The 26,921-nt window shown below is 37.9% G+C and overlaps 1 protein-coding gene across 7 annotated transcripts in view; it reads left to right on the top strand.

The window, feature by feature from the left end:
* MBD5 (methyl-CpG binding domain protein 5) overlaps nt 1–26,921 on the top strand; it is a 195,255-nt gene that overhangs the window by 33,838 nt on the left and 134,496 nt on the right. For all 7 annotated transcript variants that reach the window (XM_043488160.1, XM_043488157.1, XM_043488159.1 and 4 more), the window contains exon 2: nt 13,050–13,171. The gene's annotated coding sequence lies outside the window, so the exon portion shown is untranslated. The remainder of the gene's footprint in view (nt 1–13,049; nt 13,172–26,921) is intronic.

Genomic DNA, 26,921 nt, shown 5'->3' on the forward strand with positions numbered 1-26,921 from the left:
TGCATGCTTATACCTTAATCCATCCCCTTTCTTTTTTTTTTTTTAATTTTTTTATTAGTTGGAGGCTAATTACTTCACAACATTTCAGTGGGTTTTGTCATACATTGATATGAATCAGCCATAGATTTACACGTATTCCCCATCCCGATCCCCCCTCCCACCTCCCTCTCCACCCGATTCCTCTGGGTCTTCCCAGTGCACCAGGCCCGAGCACTTGTCTCATGCATCCCACCTGGGCTGGTGATCTGTTTCACCATAGATAGTATACATGCTGTTCTTTTGAAACATCCCACCCTCACCTTCTCCCACAGAGCCCAAAAGTCTGTTCTATACATCTGTGTCTCTTTTTCTGTTTTGAATATAGGGTTATCGCTTACCATCTTCTAAATTCCATATATATGTGTTAGTATGCTGTAATGTTCTTATTCTTTCTGGCTTACTTCACTCTGTATAATGGGCTCCAGTTTCATCCATCTCATAGAACTGATTCAAATGAATTCTTTTTAATGGCTGAGTAATATTCCATGGTGTATATGTACCACAGCTTCCTTATCCATTCGTCTGCTGATGGGCATGTAGGTTGCTTCCATGTCCTGGCTATTATAAACAGTGCTGCGATGAACATTGGGGTGCACGTGTCTCTTTCAGATCTGGTTTCCTCAGTGTGTATGCCCAGAAGTGGGATTGCTTGGTCATATGGCAGTTCTATTTCCAGTTTTTTAAGGAATCTCCACACTGTTCTCCATAGTGGCTGTACTAGTTTGCATTCCCACCAACAGTGTAAGAAGGTTCCCTTTTCTCCACACCCTCTCCAGCATTTATTGCTTGTAGACTTTTGGATAGCAGCCATCCTGACTGGCGTGTAATGGTACCTCATTGTGGGTTTGATTTGCATTTCTCTGATAATGAGTGATGTTGAGCATCTTTTCATGTGTTTGTTAGCCATCTTTATGTCTTCTTTGGAGAAATGTCTGTTTAGTTCTTGGGCCCATTTTTTGATTGGGTCATTTATTTTTCTGGAATTGAGCTGCAGGAGTTGCTTGTATATTTTTGAGATTAATCCTTTGTCTGTTTCTTCATTTGCTATTATTTCTCCCAATCTGAGGGCTGTCTTTTCACCTTACTTATAGTTTCCTTTGTAGTGCAAAAGCTTTTAAGTTTCATTAGGTCCCATTTGTTTAGTTTTGCTTTTATTTCCAATATTCTGGGAGGTGGGTCATAGAGGATCTTGCTGTGATTTATGTCGGAGAGTGTTTTGCCTATGTTCTCCTCTAGAGTTTGATAGTTTCTGGTCTGACATTTAGATCTTTAATCCATTTTGAGTTTATTTTTGTGTATGGTGTTAGAAAGTGTTCTAGTTTCATTCTTTTGCAAGTGGTTGACCAGTTTTTCCAGCCACCACTTGTTAAAGAGGTTGTCTTTTCCATTGTATTATCCTTGCCTCCTTTGTTCAAAGATAAGGTGTCCATAGGTTCGTGGATTTATCTCTGGGCTTTCTTCTGTTCCATTGTTGGTCTATATTTCTGTCTTTGTGCCGTACCACACTGTCTTTGATGACTGTGGCTTTGCTAGATAGAGTCTGAAGTCAGGCAGGTTGATTCCTCCAGTTCCATTCTTCTTTCTCAGATTACTTTGGGCTATTCCGAGGTCTTTTTTGTATTTCCATAACAAATTGGTGAAATTCTTTGGTCTAGTTCTGTAAAAATTCCGTTTGGTAGCTCGATAGGGATTGCATTGAATCTATAGACTGTTTGGGTTTAGAATAGCGCATTTTGACCAATATTTGATTCTTCCAATCCATGAACACGTATGTTTCTCCATCTGTGTTGTCTCTTTGATTTCTTTCATCAGTGTTTTATATTTTTCTATGTATAGGTCTTTTGTTTCTTTAGGTAGATAAACTCCTAAGTATTTTATGCTTTTTGTTGCAATGGTGAATGGTATTGTTTCCTTAATTTCTCTTTCTGTTTTTCATTGTTAGTATATAGGAATGCAAGGGATTTCTGTGTGTTAATTTTATATCCTGCAACTTTACTATATTCATTGATTAGTTCTAGTAATTTTCTGGTAGAGTCTTTAGGGTTTTCTATATAGAGGATCATGTCATCTGCAAAACAGCAAGAGTTTCACTTCTTCTTTTCCTATCTGGATTCCTTTTACTTCTTTTTTCTGCTCTGATTGCTGTGGCCAAAACTTCCAACACTATGTTGAATAGTAGTGGTGAGAGTGGGCACCCTTGTCTTGTTCCTGATTTCAGGGGAAATGCTTTCCATTTTTCACCATTGAGGGTGATGCTTGCTGTGGGTTTGTCATATATAGCTTTTATTATGTTGAGGTATGTTTCTTCTATTCCTGCTTTTTGGAGAGTTTTAATCATAAATGAGTGTTGAATTTTGTCAAAGGCTTTCTCTGCATCTATTGAGATAATCATATGATTTTTATCTTTCAATTTGTTAATGTGGTGTATTACATTGATTGATTTGCGGATATTAAAGAATCCTTGCATTCCTGGGATAAAGCCCACTTGGTCATGGTGTATGATTTTTTTAATATGTTGTTGGATTCTGTTTGCTAGAATTTTGTTAAGGATTTTGCATCTATGTTCATCAGTGATATTGGCCTGTAGTTTTCTTTTTTTGTGGCATCTTTGTCTGGTTTTGGAATTAGGGTGATGGTGGCCTCATAGAATGAGTTTGGAAGTTTACCTTCATCTGCAATTTTCTGGAAGAGTTTGAGTAAGATAGGTGTTAGCTCTTCTCTAAATTTTTGGTAGAATTCAGCTGTGAAGCCATCTGGTCCTGGGCTTTTGTTTGCTGGAAGAATTTTGATTACAGTTTCGATTTCCTTGCTTGTGATGGGTCTGTTAAGATCTTCTATTTCTTCCTGGTTCAGTTTTGGAAAGTTATACTTTTCTAAGAATTTGTCCATTTCATCCAAGTTGTCCATTTTATTGGCATAGAGCTGCTGGTAGTAGTCTCTTATGATCCTTTGTATTTCAGTGTTGTCTGTTGTGATCTCTCCATTTTCATTTCTAATTTTGTTAATTTGGTTTTTCTCTCTTTGTTTCTTAATGAGTCTTGCTAATGGTTTGTCAATTTTGTTTATTTTTTCAAAAAACCAGCTTTTAGCTTTGTTGATTTTTGCTATGGTCTCTTTAGTTTCTATTGCATTTATTTCTGCCCTTAATTTTTAAGATTTCTTTCCCTCTGCTAACCCTGGGGTTCTTCATTTCTTCCTTCTCTAGTTGCTTTAGGTGTAGAGTTAGGTTATTTATTTGACTTTTTTCTTGTTTCTTGAGGTAAGTCTGTAATGCTATGAACCTTCCCCGTAACATTGCTTTTACAGTGTCCCATAGGTTTTGGGTTGTTGTGTTTTCATTTTCATTCATTTCTATGCATATTTTGATTTCTTTTTTGATTTCTTCTATGATTTGTTGGTTATTCAGAAGCGTGTTATTTAGCCTCCATGTGTTTGAATTTTTAACATTTTTTTCCTGTAATTGAGATCTAATCTTACTGCACTGTGGTCAGAAAAGATGACTGGAATGATTTCAATTGTTTGAATTTTCCAAGACCAGATTTATGGCCCAGGATGTGATCTATTCTGGAGAAGGTTCCGTGTGCACTTGAGAAAAAGGTGAAGTTGATTGTTTTGGGGTAAAATGTCCTATAGATATCAATTAGGTCTAGCTGGTCCATTGTGTCATTTAAGGTTTGTGTTTCCTTGTTAATTTTCTGTTTAGTTGATCTATCCATAGTTGTGAGTGGGGTATTAAAGTCTCCCACTATTACTGTGTTACTATTAATTTCCTCTTTCATACTCGTTAGCGTTTGCTGTACATATTGCAGTGCTCCTATGTTGGGTGCATATATATTTATAATTGTTATATCTTCTTCTTGGATTGATCATTTGATCATTATGCAGTGTCCTTCTTTGTCTCTTTTCACATCCTTTGTTTGAAAGTCTATTTTATCTGATATGAGTATTGCGACTCCTGCTTTTTTTTGGTCTCCGTTTGCGTGAAATATTTTTTTCCAGCCCTTCACTTTTAGTCTGTATGTGTCTCTTGTTTTGAGATGGGTCTCTTGTAGACAGCATATATAGGGGTCTTGTTTTTGTATCCATTCAGCCAATCTTTGTCTTTTGGTTGGGGCATTCAACCCATTTACATTTAAGGTAATTATTGATAGGTGTGGTCCCGTTGCCATTTACTTTGTTGTTTTGGGTTCACGTTTATACAACCTTTCTGTATTTCCTGTCTAGAGAAGATCCTTTAGCATTTGTTGAAGAGCTGGTTTGGTGGTGCTGAATTCTCTCAGCTTTTGCTTATCTGTAAAGCTTTTGAATTCTCCTTCATATCTGAATGAGATCCTTGCTGGGTACAGTAATCTAGGTTGTAGGTTATTCTCTTTCATTACTTTCAGTATGTCCTGCCATTCCCTTCTGGCCTGGAGGGTTTCTATTGATAGATCAGCTGTTATCCTTATGGGAATCCCTTTGTGTGTTATTTGTTGTTTTTCCCTTGCTGCTTTTAATATTTGTTCTTTGTGTTTGATCTTTGTTAATTTGATTAATATGTGTCTTGGGGTTTCGCCTTGGGTTTATCCTGTTTGGGACTCTCTGGGTTTCTTGGACTTGGGTGGCTATTTCCTTCCCCATTTTAGGGAAGTTTTCAGCTATTATCTCCTCGAGTATTTTCTCATGGCCTTTCTTTTGTTCTTCTTCTGGGACTCCTATGATTCGAATGTTGGGGCGTTTCACATTGTCCCAGAGGTCCCTGAGGTTGTCCTCATTTCTTTTTGATTCTTTTTTTTTTTTCCTCTCTGCTTCATTTATTTCCACCATTTTATCTTCTACCTCACTTATCCTATCTTCTGCCTCCGTTATTCTACTCTTGGTTCCCTCCAAAGTGTTTTTGATCTCATTTCATTGCATTATTCATTTTAATTGACTCTTTTTTATTTCTTCTAGGTCTTTATTAAACATTTCTTGCATCTTCTCAATCTTTGTCTCCAGGCTATTTATCTGTAACTCCATTTTGTTTTCAAGAATTTGGATCATTTTTATTATCATTATTCTAAATTCCTTTTCAGGTAGCTTCCCTATCTCCTCCTCTTTTGTTTGACTTGGTGGGCATTTTTCATGTTCCTTTACCTGTTGGGTATTTCTCTGCCTTTTTATCTTGTTTAGACTGCTGTGTCTGGAGTGGGCTTTCTGTATTCTGGAGGTCTGTGGTTCTTTTTTATTGTGGAGGTTTTACCCAGTGGGTGGGGTTCGATGATTGGCTTGTCAAGGTTTCCTGGTTAGGGAAGCTTGCGTCAGTGTTCTGGTGCATGGAACTAGATTTCTTCTCTCTGGAGTGCAATGGAGTGCCCAGTAATGAGTTTTGAGATGGGTCTATGTGTTAGGTGTGACCTTGGGCAGCCTGTATGTTGATGTTCAGGGCTATGTTCCTGCGTTCTTGGAGAATTTGTGTGGTATGTCTTGCTCTAAAACTTATTGGCTCTCGCGTGGTGGTTGGTTTCAGTGTAGGTATGGAGGCTTTTGAACGGTCTCTTATTACTTAAAGTTCCATGTAGTCAGGAGTTTTCTGGTGTTCTCAGGTTTGGGGCTTAAGTCTCCTGCCTCTGGATTTCAGTTTTATTCTTCCAGTAGTCTCAAGACTTCTCCAACTATACAGCACTGGAAGCCACTGTTGCTGCAACCCTGGGCCGGGAGGGCCGCCACCCTCTGCAGCTCCACAGAGCTTTTGCTGCTCATGGACTTGGGCTCCGGAGTCTTTTCAGATGTCTGGGCTCGAAAGCCACTGTATCATGGGAACCACAGATGATCTCTGGTGCTTCTTCCCCCAGTGGAGGGCCAGACACCAAGTTCTCTCTGATCTTAGTTTTCTGAATGTTGAGCTTTAAGCCAACTTTTTCACTCTCCTCTTTCACTTTCATCAAGAGGCTCTTTAGTTCTTCACTTTCTGCCATAAGGGTGGTGTCATCTGCATGTCTGAGGTTATTGATATTTCTCCCGGCAATCTTGATTCCAGCTTGTGCTTCATCCAGCCCAGCATTTCTCATGATGTACTATGCATATAAGTTAAATAAGCAGGATGACAATATACAGCCCAAGTCCTTACTGTTTTATTTGTAAAATGCTAGTAACGCTAGGCAGAAGATTGAAAGATTCTTTTTTGGAGACTCTAACTGGATTAAAAAGAAGGTTCTCAATAAATTGATACTGGGGGTTACTGAACAAAACAGCATAGTCAGTTCTATGGAATCCACAGTCATCAAGCCCCAGTTATATATTATCTATGCTCCCCCTTTTATTACCTCCTTAAATGTGAGTTGTGGGATATTAATAGATTAATCAAGAGGTAGAAATATAGTCATTTATTTAGAGATATTCTTCTTCATAAATGCCTAAAGAAATACCTAAAATCAATTGAAAATTATTGCTTCTGGATATTGGAAAATGGTTAAAAAAATGAGTCTTATAGGACTACTTGATTTTTTAAGCCATCTCCATGTGTAAATTCAAAACCAAACAGGATGATATTAACATTAACAATGATCTGTAGAAACTTAGCAACTAACATATGTACACTACCATGTGTAAAATAGAAAGCTAGTGGGAAGCTGATGTCAGAGCTCAGAGAGCTCAGCTCAGTGCTCTGTGATGACCTAGAGGAATGGGATGAGGTGGTGGGAGGGAGCTCAAGAGGAAGGGGATATATGGAATACTCATAGCTGATTCCAGTTTGTGATTTATCCAGCCCGGCATTTTGGATGATGTACTCTGCATATAAATTAAATAAGAGAAGTGACAACATACAGCCTTGTTGTACTCATTCCCAATTTTGAACTAGTCAGTTGTTCATCAATCACAAGCTGGAATCACGGTTTCTGGGAGAAATGTCAACAACCTCAGGTATGCAGATGATACCACTCTAATGGAAGAAAGTGAAGAGGAACTAAAGAGCCTCTTGATGAGGGTGAAAGAGGAGAGTGAAAAAGCTGTCTTGAAACTCAGCATTCAAAAAACGAAGATCATGGCATCCAGTTGCATCACTTTATGGCAAATAAAAAGGGAAAAGTAGAAGCAGTGACAGATTTTTTTCCCCTTGGGCTCCCAAATCACTGTGGACAGTGACTGCAGCCATGAAATTCAAGACGCTTGCCCCTTGGAAGGAAAGCTATGACAAATCCAGACAGCATATTAAAAAGCAGAGACATCACTTTGGTGACAAAGTTTGTATAGTCAAAGCTATGGTTTTTTCAGTAGTCATTTACAAATGTTAGAGTTGGACCAGAAAGAAGGCTGTGCTGGCAGGCATGGCAGATGTTTTTCTGATGTAACACCTGTTTTCTACAAACTTACCCAACAATTCATATGCAATAACATTTAAGAATTTAAATTTTAATTTTTTTATTTTTAATTGGAGGATAATTGCTTTACAATTTTATGCTAGTTTCTGTTGTACAACAACATGAATCAGCTACTGCTGTTTAGTCACTAAGTTGTGTCTCACTCTTTGCAACCCCTTAGACTGTAGCAAGCCAGGCTCCTTTGTCTTCCACAATCTCCCAGTTTGCTCAGATTCATGTTCACTGAGTCAGTGATGCTATCTAACCATCTCATCCTGTTGCCCCCTTCTCCTTTAGCCTTTAGTCCTTCCCAGCCTCAGAGTCTTTTCTGATCAAAGTCAGCTCTTTACATCAGATGGGCTAGAGTATTAGAGCTTCAGCATCAGTCCTTCCAATGAAACTTCAGGGTTGATTTCCTTTAGGATTTACTGGTTTGATCTCCTTGCAGTCCACGGGACTCTCAACAGTCTTCTCCAGTCATCACAATTCGAAAGCATAAATTCTTCAGTGCCCAGACTTCTTTCTAGCCTGATTCTCACATCTGTACACAACTACTGGAAAAACCATATCTTTGACTTTACAGACCTTTCGCAACAAAGGGATGTCTCTGCTTTTCAATACACAGTCTAGATTTGTCATAGTTTTCCTTCCAAGAAGCAAGCATCTTTGAATTTCATGGCTGCAGTCACCATCCGTGGTGATTTGGGAACCTCAGAAAGTAAAATCTATCACTGTTTCTACTTTTCCCCTTCTATTTGCCATGAAGCAATGGAACTGGATGCCATTATCTTCATTTTTTGAATGTTGAGTTTCAAGCCAATTTTTTCACTCTCCTCTTTCACCCTCATCAAGAGGCTCTTTAGTTCCTCTTCACTTTGTTCCCTTAGAGTGGTAACATCTACATATATGAGGTTGTTGATATTTTTCCTGACAATCTTGATTCCAGCTTATGATTCATACAGCCTGGCATTTTGCATGATGTACTCTGCATATAAGTTAGTTAAACAAGGTGACAGTATACAACCTTGTCATATTCCTTGCCCAATTTTGAACCAGTCAGTTTTTCCATATCTGGTTCTAAATGCTGCTTCTTGACCTGCATACATGTGTTTCAGGAGACAGGAAAAGTGGCCTGGTACTCCCATCTCTTTAAGAATTTTCCAAAGTTTGTTGTGATCCAAGGCTTCCCTGGTGGCTCATGTCAGTAAAGAGTCCACCTGAAATGTGGGAGACCCACATTTCTTCCCAACCCTGGGTTGGGAAGATCCCCTGGAGGAGGGCATAGCAACCCTCTCCAATATTCTTGCTTGGAGAATCCCCATGGACAGAGGAGCCTGGTGGACTGCAGTCCATGGGGTCGCAAAGAGTCAGACGCAGAGTGACTAAGCACAAGGCTTCCCAGGTGGTGCTAGTGGCCAAGAATCCGCCTGCCAATGCAGGAGACGCAAAAGATGCTGGTTCTATTCCTGGATTGGGAAGGCTCCCTGGAGAAGAGAATGGCAACCCACTCCAGTATTCTTGTCGAGAATCCCATGGACAGAGGAGCCTGGAGGGCTACAGTCAATGGGGTCGCTAAGAATCAGACATGACTGAACTACTACCCACCACTACCACACAGTCAAAGGCTTTAGCAAAGTCAGTGAAGTAGAAGTAGATGTTTTTCTGGAATTCTCTTGATTTCTCCATGATCCAATGAATGCTGGCAATTTGATCTCTGGTTCCTCTACCATTTCTAAATCTAACCTGTATATCTGGAAGTTCTCTGTTCATGTACTGCTGAAGCCTAGCTTGAAGGATTTTGAGGATACTCTTGCTAGTGTGTGAAATGAGTAGTAAAGTACAATCATTTTCATACTTATAAGTAAAACAACACCAACTAAAGAAAAATTGAAAAACGGTACCTAGTCACTATAAAAGCCAATTTTATAAACTTGTAAAATAAAACTCTGAAATCAGAATAAGAATTAGAAATAAATGATATCACAAATGACCACAAAGGCTATGAAAATGCATTTGCTTTCTTAAAATACATCCATTTCTTCATGTCTATATCATTAATTTTACTGACAATTGCTTTCTTTCTGGCTAAAGCAAAAGTAAGTTTTAGCTCAACTCCTGTCTCATTTCTCAGAAATTAAGTGAGTGCAGTTGAAATAAATGCTGCTTTGCAGTATCTGCTCCATTTGATACTGCCTTGGTCTCATCTCTATATTGGGCTCCTTTAGGTAAAGAATCAGATAATTGGGGAATAAGGATAATTTTGGTCCCATCTTTCATTACCAATACCTAAAGATAACAACAAATATAATAAACAATTATGAGCAGGAATGTATACACTTTTTCATGATGGAAAATACCAACTACAAAATGCAAAAACAAAAAACTGAGCTGTAAAGGCATTTTTTGAGAGAATGAAAATGCTGATATAAGTATACTATTATTTAATTAGAGACAAGTTATGATATCAGGGTCACTTGTAAAAGTTTAATACCAATTAAAATAGTATTCGATAATTAGGAAACAGTAAAATGTGGAAATTCAAGTCCAACAAAACCAACAACTGTTTTTAATAAACTAAAGTTACAAACTGGGACTATGAAGAATCTGGTACTTTAATAATTTAATAATTTCATGGCTGCAGTCACCATCTGCAGTGATTTTGGAGCCCAAAGAATTAAAGTCTCTCACTGTTTCCATTGTTTCCCCGTCTATTTGCCATGAAGTGATGGGACTAGATGCCATGATCTTAGCTTTCTGAATGTTGAGTTTTAAGCAAGACTTTCCACTCTCCTCTTTTACTTTCTTCAAGAGGCTCTTTAGTTCTTCTTCACTTTCTGATATAAGGGTGGTGTCATCTGCATATCTCAGGTTATTGATGTTTCTCCCGGCCATCTTGATTCCAGCCTGTGCTTCATCCAGCCCAACATTTCGCATGATGTTCTCTGCATATAAGTTAAATAAGTAGGGTGACAATATACACGTACTACTTTCCCCGATTTGGAACCAGTCTGTTGTTTCATATCCGGTTATAACTGTTGCTTCTTGACCTGTGTACAGATTTCTCCGGAGGCAGGTCAAGTGGTCTGGTATTCCCATCTCTTGAATTTTCCAGAGTTTGTTGTGATCCACACAGTCAAAGATTTGGCATAGTCAATAAAGCAGAAGTAGATGTTTTTCTGGAACTCTGTTGCTTTTTCAATGATCCAGCAGATGTTGGCAAATTGATCTCTGGTTCCTCTGCCTTTTCTAAATCCACCTTGAATATCTAGAAGTTCATGGTTCATGTACTGTTGAAGCCTGTCTTGGAGAATTTTGAGCATTACTTTGCTAGCGTGTGAGATGAATCTAATTGTGCAGAAGTTTGAGTATTCTTTGGCATTACCTTTCTTAGGGATTGGTATGAAAACTGACCTTTTCCAGTCCTGTGGCCACTGCTGAGTTTTCCAGATTTGCTGGCATATTGAGTGCAGCACTTTGACAGCATCATCTTTTAGGATCTGAAATAGCTCAGCTAGAATTCCATCACCTCCACTAGCTTTGTTCATAGTGATGCTTCCTAAGGCCCACTTGACTTTGCATTCCAGGATGTCTGGGTTTAAGTGAGTGATCACACCATCATGGTTATCTGCGTCACGAAGATCTTTTTTGTATAGTTCTCCTGTGTATTCTTGCCACCTCTTCTTAATATCTTTCAGCTTTTGTTAATAAAGACCATTCTGTTAATAAAGGACCATTTCTGTCCTTTATTGAGACCATCTTTGCATGAAATATTCCTTTGGTATCTCTAATTTTCTTGAAGAGATTTCCAGTCTTGTGGGGTCACTGCCCCTTTCTTCTGGGTCCTGGTGTGTACAAGGTTTTTTTATGACCTCCAAGAGTCTGTTTCCTAGTCCTGTGTAAGTTCTTGCGGCTCTATGGTGAGGTTAATGGTGACCTCCTCCAAGAGGGCTATCCATACCCAGGTCTACTGCACCCAGAGCCCCTGCCCCTGCAGCAGGCCACTGCTGACCCATACCTCCACAGGAGACCCTCAAACACAGTTCTGTCTCAGTCTCTGGTATCCCCACAAGAGACTGACCCAGACTTGCCCGTGTGTGTCCAGGAGACTCTGACGGAGACATGGGTCAGCCGTGGCCTGCTGCAGGGTTGGGAGACTGGGTGCAGCAGTGCCTGCACTGGACCTTTTGAAGGAGGTCACCATTGTCTTCGTTGCCTCCATCAGGATGGTATCATGTATTAATGAAACTGCTCTCTCATATAGTTCAAAAACGTCTCTGAAAACAATTTCAGAGATGGATTTTCAAGACTTTTGTACAAAGGCCATATATAAAAAAAAATTTTTTTAAACAGGATTTCCCTGGAGGTCCAGTGATTCAGACACTACACTTCCAATGCAGGGGACACAGGTTTCATATCTGACTGGGAGAATGCTGGTGTTAAAGCGTCTCCCACAGAGGCATGGGTTGGAAGTGGCATTGCAGTAGGGATGGGGGCACTGGCAGCCGCAGTCCCAGAAGGCCCCCTCTTTAGCATCCTTTAATCTTAAAAAAAATAAAAATATCAATCTTTTTATGTCATGTTGTTGACATCTTTTTTAAAAGTCTAGACAAATTGCAGAATGTCCCTTAATTTAAATTTTTCTGACATTTTTTAAAAAAATTATTAGGTTCAAATTAAATATTCTTGACAAGAATGCTCCATTGGTAATGCTGTGCCTTCTCAAGGTTTCATATCAAATGGAAGAAGAAATTGGTAACAAAGTAGAAAGGCACACTGCTATGATTTCATAGAAGGTTCAATTTGAGTTTTCAATTCTATTTTCTTTAATTTTACACTAACCAGGTAATTTCTAAGTGGTCTGTGCTTAAGTAGATCAACTATTAGTAAATAATATTTTATCTAGTCCATTGGCTATCATTTTGAAAAATCAAAAAATTTCCCTTTTTAAACTTATCTGTTCCTGTGAGTTTGCTTGTAAGTTTGGAAAGCTCTGATAAAATCAAGCTTCTGATTTGAAAATCTGAGGGCCAGGTGGTAATAATATCCACTCATAACTCTGAAATGAGAATTACTTGAGATGCTAACAGAAATAAAATATCACTGACAGTAATAGGTTCTGTGAATCAACCCTACCCATTTATTTATCTTTAAAACCACGTAAATGATATATGGGCTTCCCTGGTAGCTCAGCTGGCAAAGAATCTGCCTGCAATGTGGGAGACCAGGGTTCGATTCCTGCGTTGGGAAGATCCCCTGGAGGAGGACATGGCAACCCCTCCAGTATTCTTGCCTGGAGAATCCCCGTGGACAGAGGAGTTTGGCAGGCTATAGTCCATGGGGTCGCAAAGAGTCAAACATGACTGAACGACTAAGCACACACCTAGCACACAAATGGTATTTTCTATTATTATTGTACCTGACGGTGTTGTATTTAAGAATATTAATCTTTATAATAACCTTTCTACTTTGGTACTATTATTATCCCCTTTTACAGGTGTGGAAACTGAGGCATGGGGAGGATAAATAGCTTTCCCAAGGATGTACAACCAATAAATGATACATCCAACTGTTTCTCTTTGAGATCCTACTTGCAAACAGGCAGCCTATGTAGCTACAGTGTGTACTTAAGGATGATTTTCTTTCAGCCTCTCCTTTAAATAAATGTGTGTGTCTGTGTTATTTCTGTTACAGAGAGAAGAGGTACTCCTTTATAGGGACTCGTAAAGGCATAGAGCATCTAGAGATTTACTGCCTCCATTACGCTGCTGGGTCTCACAGCACATGTTATGTTTTTATCAGTTTCTCTCCACAAGGTAGGAATTGTTTTCTCTCCATGAATTCTTCACATAATTACAGTTTTCTTGTCTATGAATTTAATTTTTATTAAATCTGAAAAGCAGCTGACATCTATAGTCTTAAATGCCACACATCTCCAAATAGTTGTCATAAAAACACTTCTAAAATATATTTCTATTATAAAATTAATACCTGTTCATTGTAAAAAATAAAAGAAAAACAGAAAATGTATAATAATCCTACCATCTTGAGATAAGTGCTCTTTGTATTTTGTTGTTTGCCTTTCTGAGTTTACTGATATATGTATTGTTGTATGTCTTTTATATATACTATTATATACACATGTTATTATATGCATGTATACATACATATTATGGCTAGAAATAATAGGATATAAATGCTCTTTGGCTAGAATGCTTCTGTTTTTTAATTATTTATTTATTCATTTAATTTATTTTTAGTTGCACTAGGTCTTCATTCTGTGCTCAGGCTTTCTTTAGTTGTGGCAAGCAAGGGCTACTCCTTGTTGTGGTGCATGGGCTTCTCATTCCAGTGGCTTATCTTGTTGCAGAACACAGGCTCTAGGTGCAGGCTTCTGTATTTGCAACACATGAACTCAGTAGTTAACAGTTTGTGAGCTCTAGGGTATGCGGACTTCAGTTACTGCTGCATGCATGATCAGTAGTTATTGCTTGTGGGCCCGGGAGTGTGTGGGCTTCAGTAGTTGTGGCCCATGGGCTCAGTCATTGAGCCTTACAGGCTCTAGAGTGTGGCTCAGTAGTTGTGGCATATGAGCTTTGTTGCTCCGCAGCACGTGGGATTTTCTCAGACCAGGGATCAGAGCAGTGTCCCCTCATTGGCAGATGGAGTCTTATCCTTGGTACCACCAGTTAAGTTCTAGAATGCCTCTATTTTAGTTTTTTAATTTAATTTTATATAGTTGATTTACACTGTTGTGTTAGTTCCAAGTGTCCAGCAGAGTGATTCAGTTATGCATATACCTATATCCATTCTTTTTCAGATTCTTTTCCCGTATAGGTTATTACAGAATATTGAGTAGAATTTCTTGAACTATACAGTATGTCCTTGTCGATTATGTATTTTGTATATAGTAGTGTGTATATGTCAATCCAAGTCTCCCAGTGTATCCCTCGTCCCCTTTCTTTCCCCCTTAAATTTATTTTCTACATCTGTAACTCTGTTTTGTAAATAAGTTAATTTGTATCATTTTTTTTAGATTCCACATATAAACAATGTTATATGATATTTGTCCTTTTCTGTCTGACTTATTTTACTCAGTATGACGATCTCTGAGCCCATCCATCTTTCTGCAAATGGCATTATTTTGTGCTTTTTTGTGGGTAATATTCCATTGTATATATGTACCGTGTCTCCTTTATCCATTCACCTCTTGATGGACATTTAGGTTGCTTCCATGTCCTGGCTATTGTAAGTAGTGCTGCAGTGAACATTGGGGTGCATGTATCGTTTGGAATTATGGTTTTCTCCAGATATATGCCCAGGAGTGGAATTGCTGGATCATATGGTAATAGGGGTCACAAACAATTGACATGACTGAGAAGCTAAACAACAGCAACATGGGAGCTCTATAGTTTTTTAAGGACCTCTATATGTTCTCCATAGTGGCTGCACCAATTTACATTCCCACCAACAGTAAAGAAGGGTTCTCTTTTCTCCAGACCCTTTCCAGCATGGCTTGTTTGTAGGATTTTTGATGATGACCATTCTGACCAATGTGAGGTCATATACCTCATTGTGTTTTGATTTGAAGTTCTCTGTTAATTGCTGATGTTGAGCATCTTTTCATGTTCTTTTTGGCCATCTGTGTTTCTTCTTTGGAGAAATATCTATTTAGGTCTTCTGCCCATTTTTGGATTGAGGGGTTTTTTTTTGTTTTTATTTTTTAATTGACCTGCATGAGCTCTTTGTATGTTTTGGAGATAAATTCGTTGTTGGTTTGTCTTTTTAGGTTTTTCTTTTTTGTGTGTTTTCCTTTACTGTGCAAAAGCTTTTAAGTTTAATTAGATCCCATTTGTTTTATTTTTGGTTTCATTTTCATTATTTTAGGAGGTGAGACAGAAAAGATCTTGCTACAATTTATGTCAAAGAGTGTTCTGCCTGTATTTTCCTCTGAGAGTTCTTTATAACATCCAGCCTTACAGTTAGGTCTTTAATCCATTTTGAGTTTATTTTTGTGTATGGTATCAGGGAGTATTCTAATTTCATGCTAGCTTTTCCAGTTTTTCCAGTACCGCTTCTTGAAGAGACTATCTTTTCTTCACTATATAATCTTACCGCCTTTGTCATAGATTATTTGACAGTTGGTGGGTGAGTTTATCTCTGGGCTTTCTGTTCTGTTTCATTGATCTATACTTCTGTTTTTGTGCCAGTACCATACTGTCTTGATTACTGTAGCTTTGTAGTATAGTCCAAAGTCAGAGAAGTTCATGCCTCCAGCTCTGTTTTTCTTCCTCAGGATTGCTTTGTCTATTTGGGGTGTTTTTGTGTTTTCATGCAAAATAGTAAAATTGTTGTAGTTCTGTGAAAAATGCCATTAGTGACAGGGGTCCCATTGAATGTGTAGATTACCTTGGATAGTATAGTCATTTAGGTAATATTGATTCTTCCAATCCAAGAACAAGGTATATCTCTCCCATTTGTGTCATCTTTGAATTGTTTCCTCAATGGCTTACAGTTTTCAGAGTACAGGTCTTAAGTAGGTTTCTTTCTAGGTATTTTATTCTTTTTGATGCAATTGTAAATGTGATTTTTTCCTTAATTTCTCTTTCTGCTCCTTCATTGTTAGTGTACAGGAATGCAAGGGATTTTTGTGTATTAATTTTGTATCCTGCAACTTTATCAGATTCATTGATTAGCTCCAGTAGTTTTCTGGTAGCATCTTTAGGATTTTCTATATATAGTATCATGTAATATGCAAACAGTGACAGTTTTACTTCTTCTTTTCCAATTTGATTTCCTTGTATTTATTTTTCTTCTCTACTTGCCATGGCTAGGACTTTCAAAACTATGCTGAATAAAAGTAGTGAGAGTAGGCATCCTTGTCTTGTTCCTGACCTTAGAGAAAATGCTTTCAGATTTTCACTGTTGACAATTATGTTCATTGTGGATTTGTTTTATATATATGTGTGTGTGTGGTTTTTATTATGTTGACATAGGTTTATTATTTATTTATTATGTTGAGATAGATTCCCTCTATGCCCCTTTCTGGAGTTTTTGTCATAGATGGGGGTTGAATTTTGCTGAAAGCTTTTTCTGCATCTCTTGAGATGATCATATGGTTTTTATTCTTCAATTTGCTAATAGGGTATATCACATTGATTGATTTATGTAGGTCCATTTCTTCTAAGTTGTCAATTTTATTGGCATATAGTTCCTGGTAATAGTCTCTTATATCCTTTGTATTTCTGTGGTGTCAGTTGTAACTTCTTTTTCATTTCTAATTTTACTGATGTGAGTCCTCTCCCTTTTTTTCTTGATAACTCTGGCATAAGATTTATCAATTTCATTTACCTTCTCAAAGCACCACTTTTAGTTTCATTGCTCTTTGCTATTGTTTTCTTTGTTTCTATTTTGTTTATTTCTGCTCCGATCTTTCTTATTTCTGTCCTTCTACTAACTTTGGGGTGTTTTTTCCTTCTTCTTCTAGTTGCTCTAGGTGTAAGGTTAGATTGTTTAGTCAGTGCTTTTCTTGTTTCTTGAGGTAGGCTTGTGTTGCTATAAACTTCACTGCTTTTGCTGCATCCCATAGGTTTTGAGTTGTGTTTTCATTGTCATTTGTCTCTAGATTTTTTTTTATTTCCTCTTTGATTTCTTCACTGACTTCTTGGTTATTCAGAAGAGTATTGTTTAAGCTCCATGTGTTTGGGTTTTTACAGTTTTTCTTTTTTTCTTCTGTAGGTAATGTCTAATGTTATAGCATTGTGGTTGGAAAAAATGCTTGATACAATTTCAGTTTTCTTAAGTTTACCAAGGCTTGATTAGTGGCCCAAGGCATGATCAATCCTGAAGAATGTTCCATGTGCACTTAAAAAAAAAGTGAAATCTACTGTTTGGGGATGAAATATCCTATAAATATCCATTAGATCCATCTTTTCCAATGTAACATTTAAAGCTTGTGTTCTTTATTTTCTATCTGGATGATCCATTGGTATGAGTGAGGTGTTAAAGTCCCCACTGTTACTGTGTTACTGTTGATTTCCCCATTTATAGCTGTTAGCATTTGGCTTACATATTGAGGTCCTTCTACATTGGGTGCATAATATTTGCAATTGCTATATCTTCTTCTTGGATTGATCCTTTCATCATTATGTAGTGTCCTTCCTTGTCTCTCATAACAGTCTTTATTTTAAAGTCTATTTTGTCAGATAAAAATGCTGCTACTCCAGCTTTCTTTTGATGTCTGTTTACATGAAACACCTTTTTCTATCCCCTCATTTTTGATCTGTATGTGTCCCTAGATCTAAAGTGGGTCGCTTGTAGACAGCATATATACAGGTCTTGTTTTTGTATCTATTCAACCAGTATGTCTTTTGATTAGAGCATTTAACCCATTTATGTTTAGGTAATTATCAATAGTTCAGTTCAGTTGCTCAGTCGTGTCTGACACTTTGCAACCCCATGGACTGCAGCACGCCAGGCTTCCCTGTCCACCACCAAATCACGGAGCATGCTCAAACTCATGTCCATCAAGTCAGTGATGCCATCCAACCATCTCATCCTCTGTTGTCTCCTTCTCCTCCTGCCTTCAGTCTTTCCCAGCATCAGGGTCTTTTCCAGTGAGTCAGTTATTTCCATCAAGTGCCCAAAGTATTGGATCTTCAGCTTCAGCATCAGTCCTTCCAATGAATATTCAAGACTGATTTCCCTTAGGATTGACTGATTTGATCTCCTTGCAGTCCAAGCGACTTTCAAGAGTCTTCTCCAACACCATAGTTCAAAAGTATCAATTCTTTGGCACTCAGCTTCCTTTACAGTCCAAATCTCCCATCCATACATGACTATTGGAAAAACCAAAGCTTTGACTAGAGGAACCTTTGTTGGCAAAGTAATGTCTCTGCTTTTTAATATGCTGTCTAGGTTGGTCATAGCTTTTCTTCCATGGAGCAAGCATCTTTTAATTTCATGGCTGCAATCACCATCTGCAGTGATTTTGGAGCCCAAGAAAATAAAGTCTTTCACTTTAATGGAAAAATGGAAAAAAAGTTTCCATTTTTTCCCCATCTATTTGCCATGAAGTGATGGGACCAGATGCCATGATCTTAGTTTTTTTAATGTTGAGTTTTAAGCCAGCTTTTCCACTGTCCTCTTTCAGTTTCATCAAGAAGCTCCTCAGTTATTCACTTTCTACCATGAGGGTGGTGTCATCTGTGTGTCTGAAGTTACTGATATTTCTCCCAGCAGTCTTGATTCCAACTTGTGCTTCTTCCAGCCCAGTGTTTCTCATGATGTATTCTGCATATAAGTTAAATAAGCAGGGTGACAATATACAGCCTTGACATACTCCTTTTCCTGTTTGGAACCAGTCTGTTGTTCCATGTCTGGTTCTAACTTGCTTTTTGACCTGCATACAAGTTTCATAGGAGACAAATAAGGTAGTCTGGTATTCCCATCTCTTTAAGAATTTTCCAAAGTTTGTTGTGATCCACACAGTCAAAGGCTTTGGTGTAGTCAATAAAGCAGAAGTAGATGTTTTTCTGGAACTGTCTTGCTTTTTCGATGATCCAACGGATGTTGGCAGTTGATCTCTAGTTCCCCTGCCTTTTCTAAATCCAGCTTGAACATCTGGAAGTTCTTGGTTCACGTACTATTGGTGCCTGGCTTGGAGAATTTGAGGCATTACTTTGGTAGCATGTAAGATGAGTGCAGTTGTGCAGTAGCTTGAACTTGCTTTGGCATTGCCTTTCTTTGGGATTGGAATGAAAACTGACCTTTTCCAGTCCTGTGGCCACTGCTGAGTTTTCCGATTCACTGGCATATTGATTGCAGCACTTTAATAGTATCGTGTTTTAGGACTTGAAATAGCTCAGCTGGAATTCCATCACCTTTACTACCTTTGTTCATAGTGATGCTTCCTAAGGCCCACTTGACTCCAGGATGTCTGGCTCTAGGTGAGTGATCACACCATCGTGATTATCTGGGTCATTAAGATCTTTTTTGTATAGTTCTTCCATGTATTCTTGCTACCTTTTCTTAATAGCTTCTGCTTCTTTTTGATCCATACCATTTCTGTCCCTTATTGAGCCCATCTTTGCATGAAATGTTCCCTTGGTATCTCTAATTTTCTTGAAGCGATCTCTAGTCTTTCCCATTCTATTGTTTTCCTCTATTTCTTTGCAGTGATCACTTAGGAAGACTTTCTTATTTCTCCTTCATATTCTTTGGAATTCTGCATTCAAATGGGTATACCTTTCCTTTTCTCCTTTGCCTTCCACTTCTCTTCTATTCACAGCTCTTTGTAAGGCATCCTCAGACAAAAACCCATTTTGCCTTTTTGTACTTCTTTTTCTTAGGGATGGTCTTGATCACTGCCTCCTGTACAGTGTCAGGAACATCTGTCCATAGTTCTTGAGGTACTAACATTCCAGGTTCCTATGCAATATTGTTCTTTACCACATCGGAGTTTACTTCCATCACCAGTCGCATCTACACCTGGGCTTTGTTTTTGCTTTGGCTCCATCTGTTAATTCTTTCTGGAGTTATTTCTCCACTCTTCTCCAGTAGCATATTGGGCACTTGGGGAGTTCATCTTTCAGTGTCATATCTTTTTGCCTTTTCATACTATTCATGGGGTTCTCAAAGCGAGAATAGTGAAGTGGTTTACCATTCCCTCTTCAGTGGACCACATTTTGTCGTAACTCTCCACCATGACCCATCCATTTTGGGTGACCCTACGTGGCATGGCTCATAGTTTCATTGAGTGAGGCAAGGCTGTGTTCCATGTGATCTGTGTATATTCCTATTGACATTTTCTTGTTTTCTATTTGTTTTTAGAGGTCTTTTGCCTTCCATTTCTCTTCTCTTCTCTTCCATTTCTCTTCTCTTATGATTTGTTAACTAGCTTTGGTGTTACATTCTGGTTGCATTTTCTGTGTGTATATCTGTTGTAATTTTTTGGTTTGCTCATCCCATGAGGTTTTGAGGTGGCAGTCTAGATGTGTAGAAGGTTGTTTTAGGTTGTTGGTCTCAGTCCCACCTAGGGAAGTGCCTTTAACATTTGTTGTAAAGCTGTTTGTTTTTGTTTTATGTACTTTCTTTTTGCCATATAAAGTTAACATTTTTATGAGGTTAAATCTGTCATCTTCCTTGTGGGTTCTCGTTATGATGTCTGCCTAAATATTGGCTTTTTTTTTTTTAAGTGTGTATTATGGATTGTTTCAAACATAGAGTAATTGGCAGAAAGGTATAATAAACCCCCATGTACTTCAGTCTGGCTTCAGTAACTAAAAATTCATAATCTTGTTTATACCATCTATATTATTTTGAAGCAAATTCAGACATTGTCATTAAATATTTCAGTATGCACACTGACTTTACAGTTATTTTTAACTAACCTGTAGTTTGCATCTGACATAGTTTGTCTTGCTACAATCACTGACTTTCACTGAAAGATATTTAGTGTTAAACCAAATGTCAGCATTAGTTAAGATTATTTTTACATCATTTGGGATTTTAAAATAGTTTCCATGAGAATTTAATTATACTAAATACTTATGTTGCTCATCTCATGGATTAAATATATGTATATGTAGGATATCTGTATAGCATTTTTGTTTCTAAAGTTATATCTCAATAAAAAGTTTTAGCTTCCTTTTTTACTAAAGTTATGCCTTATTAGAATCTATAAAATCTCTTTAGACATGATATAAAATTTTTTGTCTTCAGAAGGCACTGCCCTAAATTGTGAATTATATTATATATTTAAAAGATTTTGCAAGCCTTTTGAATAAAAATTTGTATTTACCTCTCCAGAAATGTAACAGCATTTTTTTCATCTTTGGACTAGATAGAATTTTATGTTATATGTAATTAATATATGATTGGTTTTTGAGCTATCATTTTGGAATAAGCAGTACAATCTTAGGGTCTTCTTTGGGGATAAATACTGAATATAAAAGTTCATCATAAGAAATTCAGAAAACATCTCATGACTACTAATACTAGAAAAGTACAGAATAGCATTAGCTATGATTCCTATTCAAAGAATAATGATACAAAACCAGAGTTAGTCTCAGCTGGAAATAGGATTGTCGATACATATCAAACACACAAAAGGAAAATAAGTCTGAATCTTCATCATAGCTAAGTAAAATCATGTTTTTATAGTTAAGGGAGTCCATCAGGGTAATAGTGCCAAAATATTTCATCTTATGAATGAGAAAACGGAAGAGCAGAGAGCTTAACTCAGGCTTGTCCAAAGTCACACAAATGTTTTTTCATCCAGTTTTCTCAGAAGATATTTAAGAAGTAATCAAAACTTCTAAAAAGTTATCATTATTAATAATAACAATTGTTCAGTGCTTACTGATTAGCAGGTAATCTACAATACTTTGAATCATTTGTTTCATTTAATCCTTACAGTGTGCTTTGAGGTAAAAATTATTATTATCACCTTTTATAGAAGTAAAGAATCTAACTCTAACCCAGGCAGTCCAAGACACAGAGCCCTAACTCTTTTTTGCTGTTATTCAGAGAAGAGATTCTTAAGTGTTATAATCAGTAAGTAATTGTATTTCTCTAACAACTGAAGCAGACAGAGTTATTGGAAGAACAGAAAGAAGATTGCAAACCATCAATCCCAGAAATAAAGCAGGAGCGGAAAGTTTTGGCAAAATAGATGGCAAGCAATTGCATCCTAAGTTAAAAAAAAAAAAAAATCAAGGTATTTGTGACATGATTTGACTCTAGTTTATTACCTTATTTTCAGGGAATATTGCATCCCTCAATTCATTTTTACATTTATAAAAATTTATTTTGGTTTTTCAAATGAAAGCTGGCTTATTATTTTATAAATTACTGACTAAAGTAGCACTCAAAACAGATTGACTGTTGGCTGTAGGTTTTAATGTTTGCTGAAGTTCATGTCTAAAGATACACGTAAATTAAACAGAAAAATGAAATCATGAAAGAAGGAAAGAAGGAAAGATTTTTTTTTTTAATGAACTTGCAAGTTTAGTTCTAAGTAACAATCATAGTTCTAGCTTGAGGCTTTTCTGGGTGATTGTGAATAATGATGAGGTGAGATTACAGGCCTCTAGCAAAGCCTGAGGACATTAATGCTCCTAGCCAGTCATTTATCCTCAAAAAAAAAAAAAAAAATGATCCTTAGTTTGTGGAGTACTGTTTGAATTGTCAGAAGAAATCAAGCCTGAGTCTGTCATTTTATCCCAAGGGTCATCTCAGGAGTCTGAAGCTTAAATGTTAAGATAAATGTTTACCAAAATGGAAGCCCTTAACAGTTGTTTCATTTACTGTTGCTTCATTTTATTTTTACTGCTTTGGGGTATGTATTTTTATTTATGTGCAGAAGGAATTATGTGTAAAGAATTGTAACCCCAAGAAAGTAATATCACTATTGAAAATTGTTTTCAACTGTGTAGAGCATCTATTGGGGGAAAACAGGTAAGGTTTTTAAAAAAAAAAGAAAAAGAAATTTAGGTAGCTCAGCTGGTAAGAATCTGCCTGCAATACAGGAGACCCTGGTTTGATTCCTAGGTGGGGAAAACCCTCTGGAGAAGGGATAGGCTACCCACTCCCGTATTCTTGGGCTTCCCTCGTGGTTCAGAGGGTAAAGAATTCGCCTGCAATGTGGGTGACCTGGATTTGATCCCTGGGTTGGGAAGACACCCTGGAGAAGGGAACAACTACCCACTCCAATATTCTGGCCTAGAAAATTCCATTGACGGAGAAGCCTCATGGGCTACAGTCCATGGGGTCTCAAAGAGTCGGACACAACTGAGCGGCTTTCACTTTCAGTAAGTTTACTCTCATTTTTATTAGATTTTCATGGAAATTTATGTTTCAGAGAATTCTCATTTACTATTCTTCACTGAAAACATTCTTCTTGCACAATCTTATCATGTGAAATTATGAACTGGTTTTGTTGTTCAGTGGTTAAGTCTTGTCTGACTCATTGCTTCCCCATGAACTGCAGCACACTAGGCTTCCCTGTCCTTCACTATCTCCCATAGTTTACTCAAACTCGTGAATGGTTAGTGTGGATATTTTGAAAGCCCTGAAATTTTGAATTTATGGATAATTATGAATTGTCAATTACCAAAACCTCAGTTTCTTCTCATCCTTATGGCTGTTTGTTCTAACGTCTCTAAAAACTTTGTGACTTAAGTTCTTAAAATGACTCCCCTCCTTTAAAATATATTTACATAATAGATGGTCTCTGCTGCTAAGTCACTTTAGTCGTGTCTAACTCTGTGTGACCCCATAGACAGAAGCCCACCAGGCTCCCCCATCCCTGGGATTCTCCAGGCAAGAACACTGGAGTGGGTTGCTATTTCCTACTCTAGTGCATGAAAGTGAAAAGTGAAAGTGAAGTCACTCAGTCATGTCCGACTCTTAGCGACCTCATGGACTGCAGCCTACCAGGCTCCTCCGTTCATGGGATTTTCCAGGCAAGAGTACTGGAGTGGGGTGCCATTGCCTTCTCCGGTAATAGATGGTAAGAGGGAGGAAATTAGCAAACCAAAACATTTAGTTAACTCACCCAATGTATGGAATAATAATGGTAATGATAATAGTAATTAAAGGAGTAGTAATAATCTAATAATCTAATATCTAATAATAATCTAATAATCATCTGATCACATGAAGAAAGGGTAACTAGATTTTACATAGGCTTTAGTGTATGTCAGGCACTATTCTAATTCACATTCTAACTCAAAAGTCCATCATTATCCCCATTTTTAAATAAGGAAACTGAGTCAGTAAAAGATTAAGTAGTAAATTCAGGATCAGAAGCCTGAACCAGGGCTTCAGAGAGCCGCAGTAGAAAATTCGGTCCTTCACAGTCTCACATCACTGCATATAAGGCTTTGTGCTGGGGATATAGTGGTAAATGAGGTAGGCATAGTTCCTGATTCCATCAAATGGGTAGTTATATAGTTTACTTCGTTTCCATATTACAAGGTAATGTGGAAACTTATATAGGGAACTCATATAGTCTGGGAAAATCAGGCAAAGAATCTCCAAAGAAGGGGCTTTGGGGCTGAGGGATGAGTGGGAGTCCCATGGTCGGGTAGAGATGGGGAATAGGATAGGCAGGGGCCACATTGTGACTTCTGTAGGCTCTAAACATCTTTGCCTTCATGGGTCCCTTCCTTCTTAAAAGTATTATAAGTCATATCTTGTCATTACACTGGTATGAATACAAACATGTTAATGTTATATACTGAAACATTTTCTTTGACCAAAACGGGGTTTGTTTGTTTGTTTTTTTTCCTTATTTTAAAAGAAAATAAAACATTTTCATGGACTCCTAAAAGTATTTTTGACCCGAGGCACTTATGCCCACTGCGCCTAATGAATAAGTTAGCCTGGAGGTGAATATTGAGCCAGAAACATTTCAGATGGAAGGAACAACATAGGAGCTTGCTTGCTCAGGAAACTGAAAGGGGGCCAGAATAGCCGGAGTGAGAGTGCAGGGGAAGAAGGCATGAAGTGAGGCTTGTAAAGCAGGCAGGACCCTGTTGTTCAGTTGCTGAGTCATGTCCAGCCCTTTATGACACCATGCACTGTAGCAAGAATTGCAGGCTTCTCTATCCTGCACTGTCTCCTGGAGTTTGCTCAAATTCTTGTCTGTTAAGTTGGTGATGCTATCTAACCATCACATCTTCTGCTACCCACTTCTCTTGTAGCCATGTTATTTATCCTAAGAGCTATGGAAAATTTTCAAAGGGGGTATCTGTGTCTGTGCTGGTGTGTATGCTTAAATTAATATACACACATGGTTTAACATCAATAGTTCTTTGGTTCAGCTTTTCCCTCTGAACCCTCACATCTTATTCTATTTTTCCTTCTGATAGTTGTCTTCATTTATCCAGGTCAAAGTAATTTGCTTCCACCTTAGATTTTTTTTATCACTTTTAGACATAATATAGTAACACACATACACATATATACATACAAATAAAGGGGACATTATAAATTTACTCAATTACCCTACCCCACCTCCACCTTTTCTCTGTCATTCTTCATTGTTGTACTGTGGATAATAAATACCATTATTTCTTGTCCCATTAACTATACATGCTGCTTTGGGATTGTCCCCTCTATCAGATGAGGATAAGTGCACCCATGTTCTCCATGGTTCTGTTCTCAGTTCTTTCATTTTTGCATTTCTAAAAATGATGCTATTTTATAACCACAGTTAAGTGTTTCTGTTGTTATGCAAAAAGTGCCTTAGCATTTTCTGTTCCCACAGCCTGGAACATCCCTTCACCCACAGGACCACATTGATTGATCCCGCCCTTCCTTACGGAGAAGGCAATGGCAACCCACTCCAGTACTCTTGCCTGGAAAATCCCATGGACGGAGGAGCCTGGTAGGCTGCAGTCCATGGGGTCACTAAGAGTCAGACACAACTGAGCGACTTCACTTTCACTTTTCACTTTCATGCATTGGAGAAGGAAATGGCAACCCACTCCAGTGTTCTTGCCTAGAGAATCCCAGGGACGGGGGAGCCTGGTGGGCTGCCGTCTATGGGGTCGCACAGAGTCGGACATGCCTGAGGCGACTTAGCAGCAGCAGCAGCAGCCCTTCCTTAAATTCTTGACACAAGGGGCAGCTGCTCAGTAGGACTGTTCCTGACCATCTTACCGGAAATAACAACTCTCCTACCTGGGATTCTTGCTTTACTTTCTGTTGTTTTTTTTCTCTGTAGTGTTTTATTGTTAATACAAATCATATGTTGTATTTCACTTAATTTTTAAAATTATTGTCAGTCTCCTCATTCTTGACTACAGCTTCAAAAAGACAAAGATTACCTACTTTGCTTGATTTTTATTTGTTTATTATTTTCCCCCCACTGTTACAATCTCAATGGCTAAAATAGTACCAGATACAGTTTCATATGAATTAATGATTAATTATAGTCCCAAGTAGTCGTCTTTGGTTGTATATCCTTGCTTAGGCATTTTTCAGTTTTCTTAAAATTTCTAATTGCCTATTTTTGTTTTTCCTGCATTGTTTTTCTTTATCATATTCCCATTTCTTTCCAACTCTTCATTATATGAAACGTTTGTGGCCATCTCTTTCTGATTTTGTTCTTTTCCCTAGGAATTGTTCTTCTAGATCCTTTCATTCTTTGACTACACAGCTGTTATCCTAAGGCTTCTTTTCCTCCTCTTCTCAACCCATGTTTTTCCTCTTTTTCATTGTACATCCTCCTTTAATGAAGCATATCCCTTAGCAACTTTCTAAGGAAGACTCTTGAGAGTCCCTTGGACTGCAAGAAGATCCAACCAGTCCATCTAAAGGAGATCAGTCCTGGGTGTTCATTGAAAGGACTGATGTTGAAGCTGAAACTCCAATACTTTGGCCACCTGATGCGAAGAGCTGACTCATTGGAAAAGACCCTGATGCTGGGAAAGATTGAGGGCAGGAGGAGAAGGGGACGACAGAGTATGAGATGGTTTGATGGCATCATTGACTCAATGAACATGAGTTTGGGTAAACTCCGGGAGTTTGGTGATGGACAGGGAGGCCTGGCATGCT

Source organism: Cervus canadensis, chromosome 15, assembly GCF_019320065.1.
Source record: "Cervus canadensis isolate Bull #8, Minnesota chromosome 15, ASM1932006v1, whole genome shotgun sequence".
Taxonomy (NCBI): Eukaryota; Metazoa; Chordata; class Mammalia; order Artiodactyla; family Cervidae; genus Cervus; species Cervus canadensis.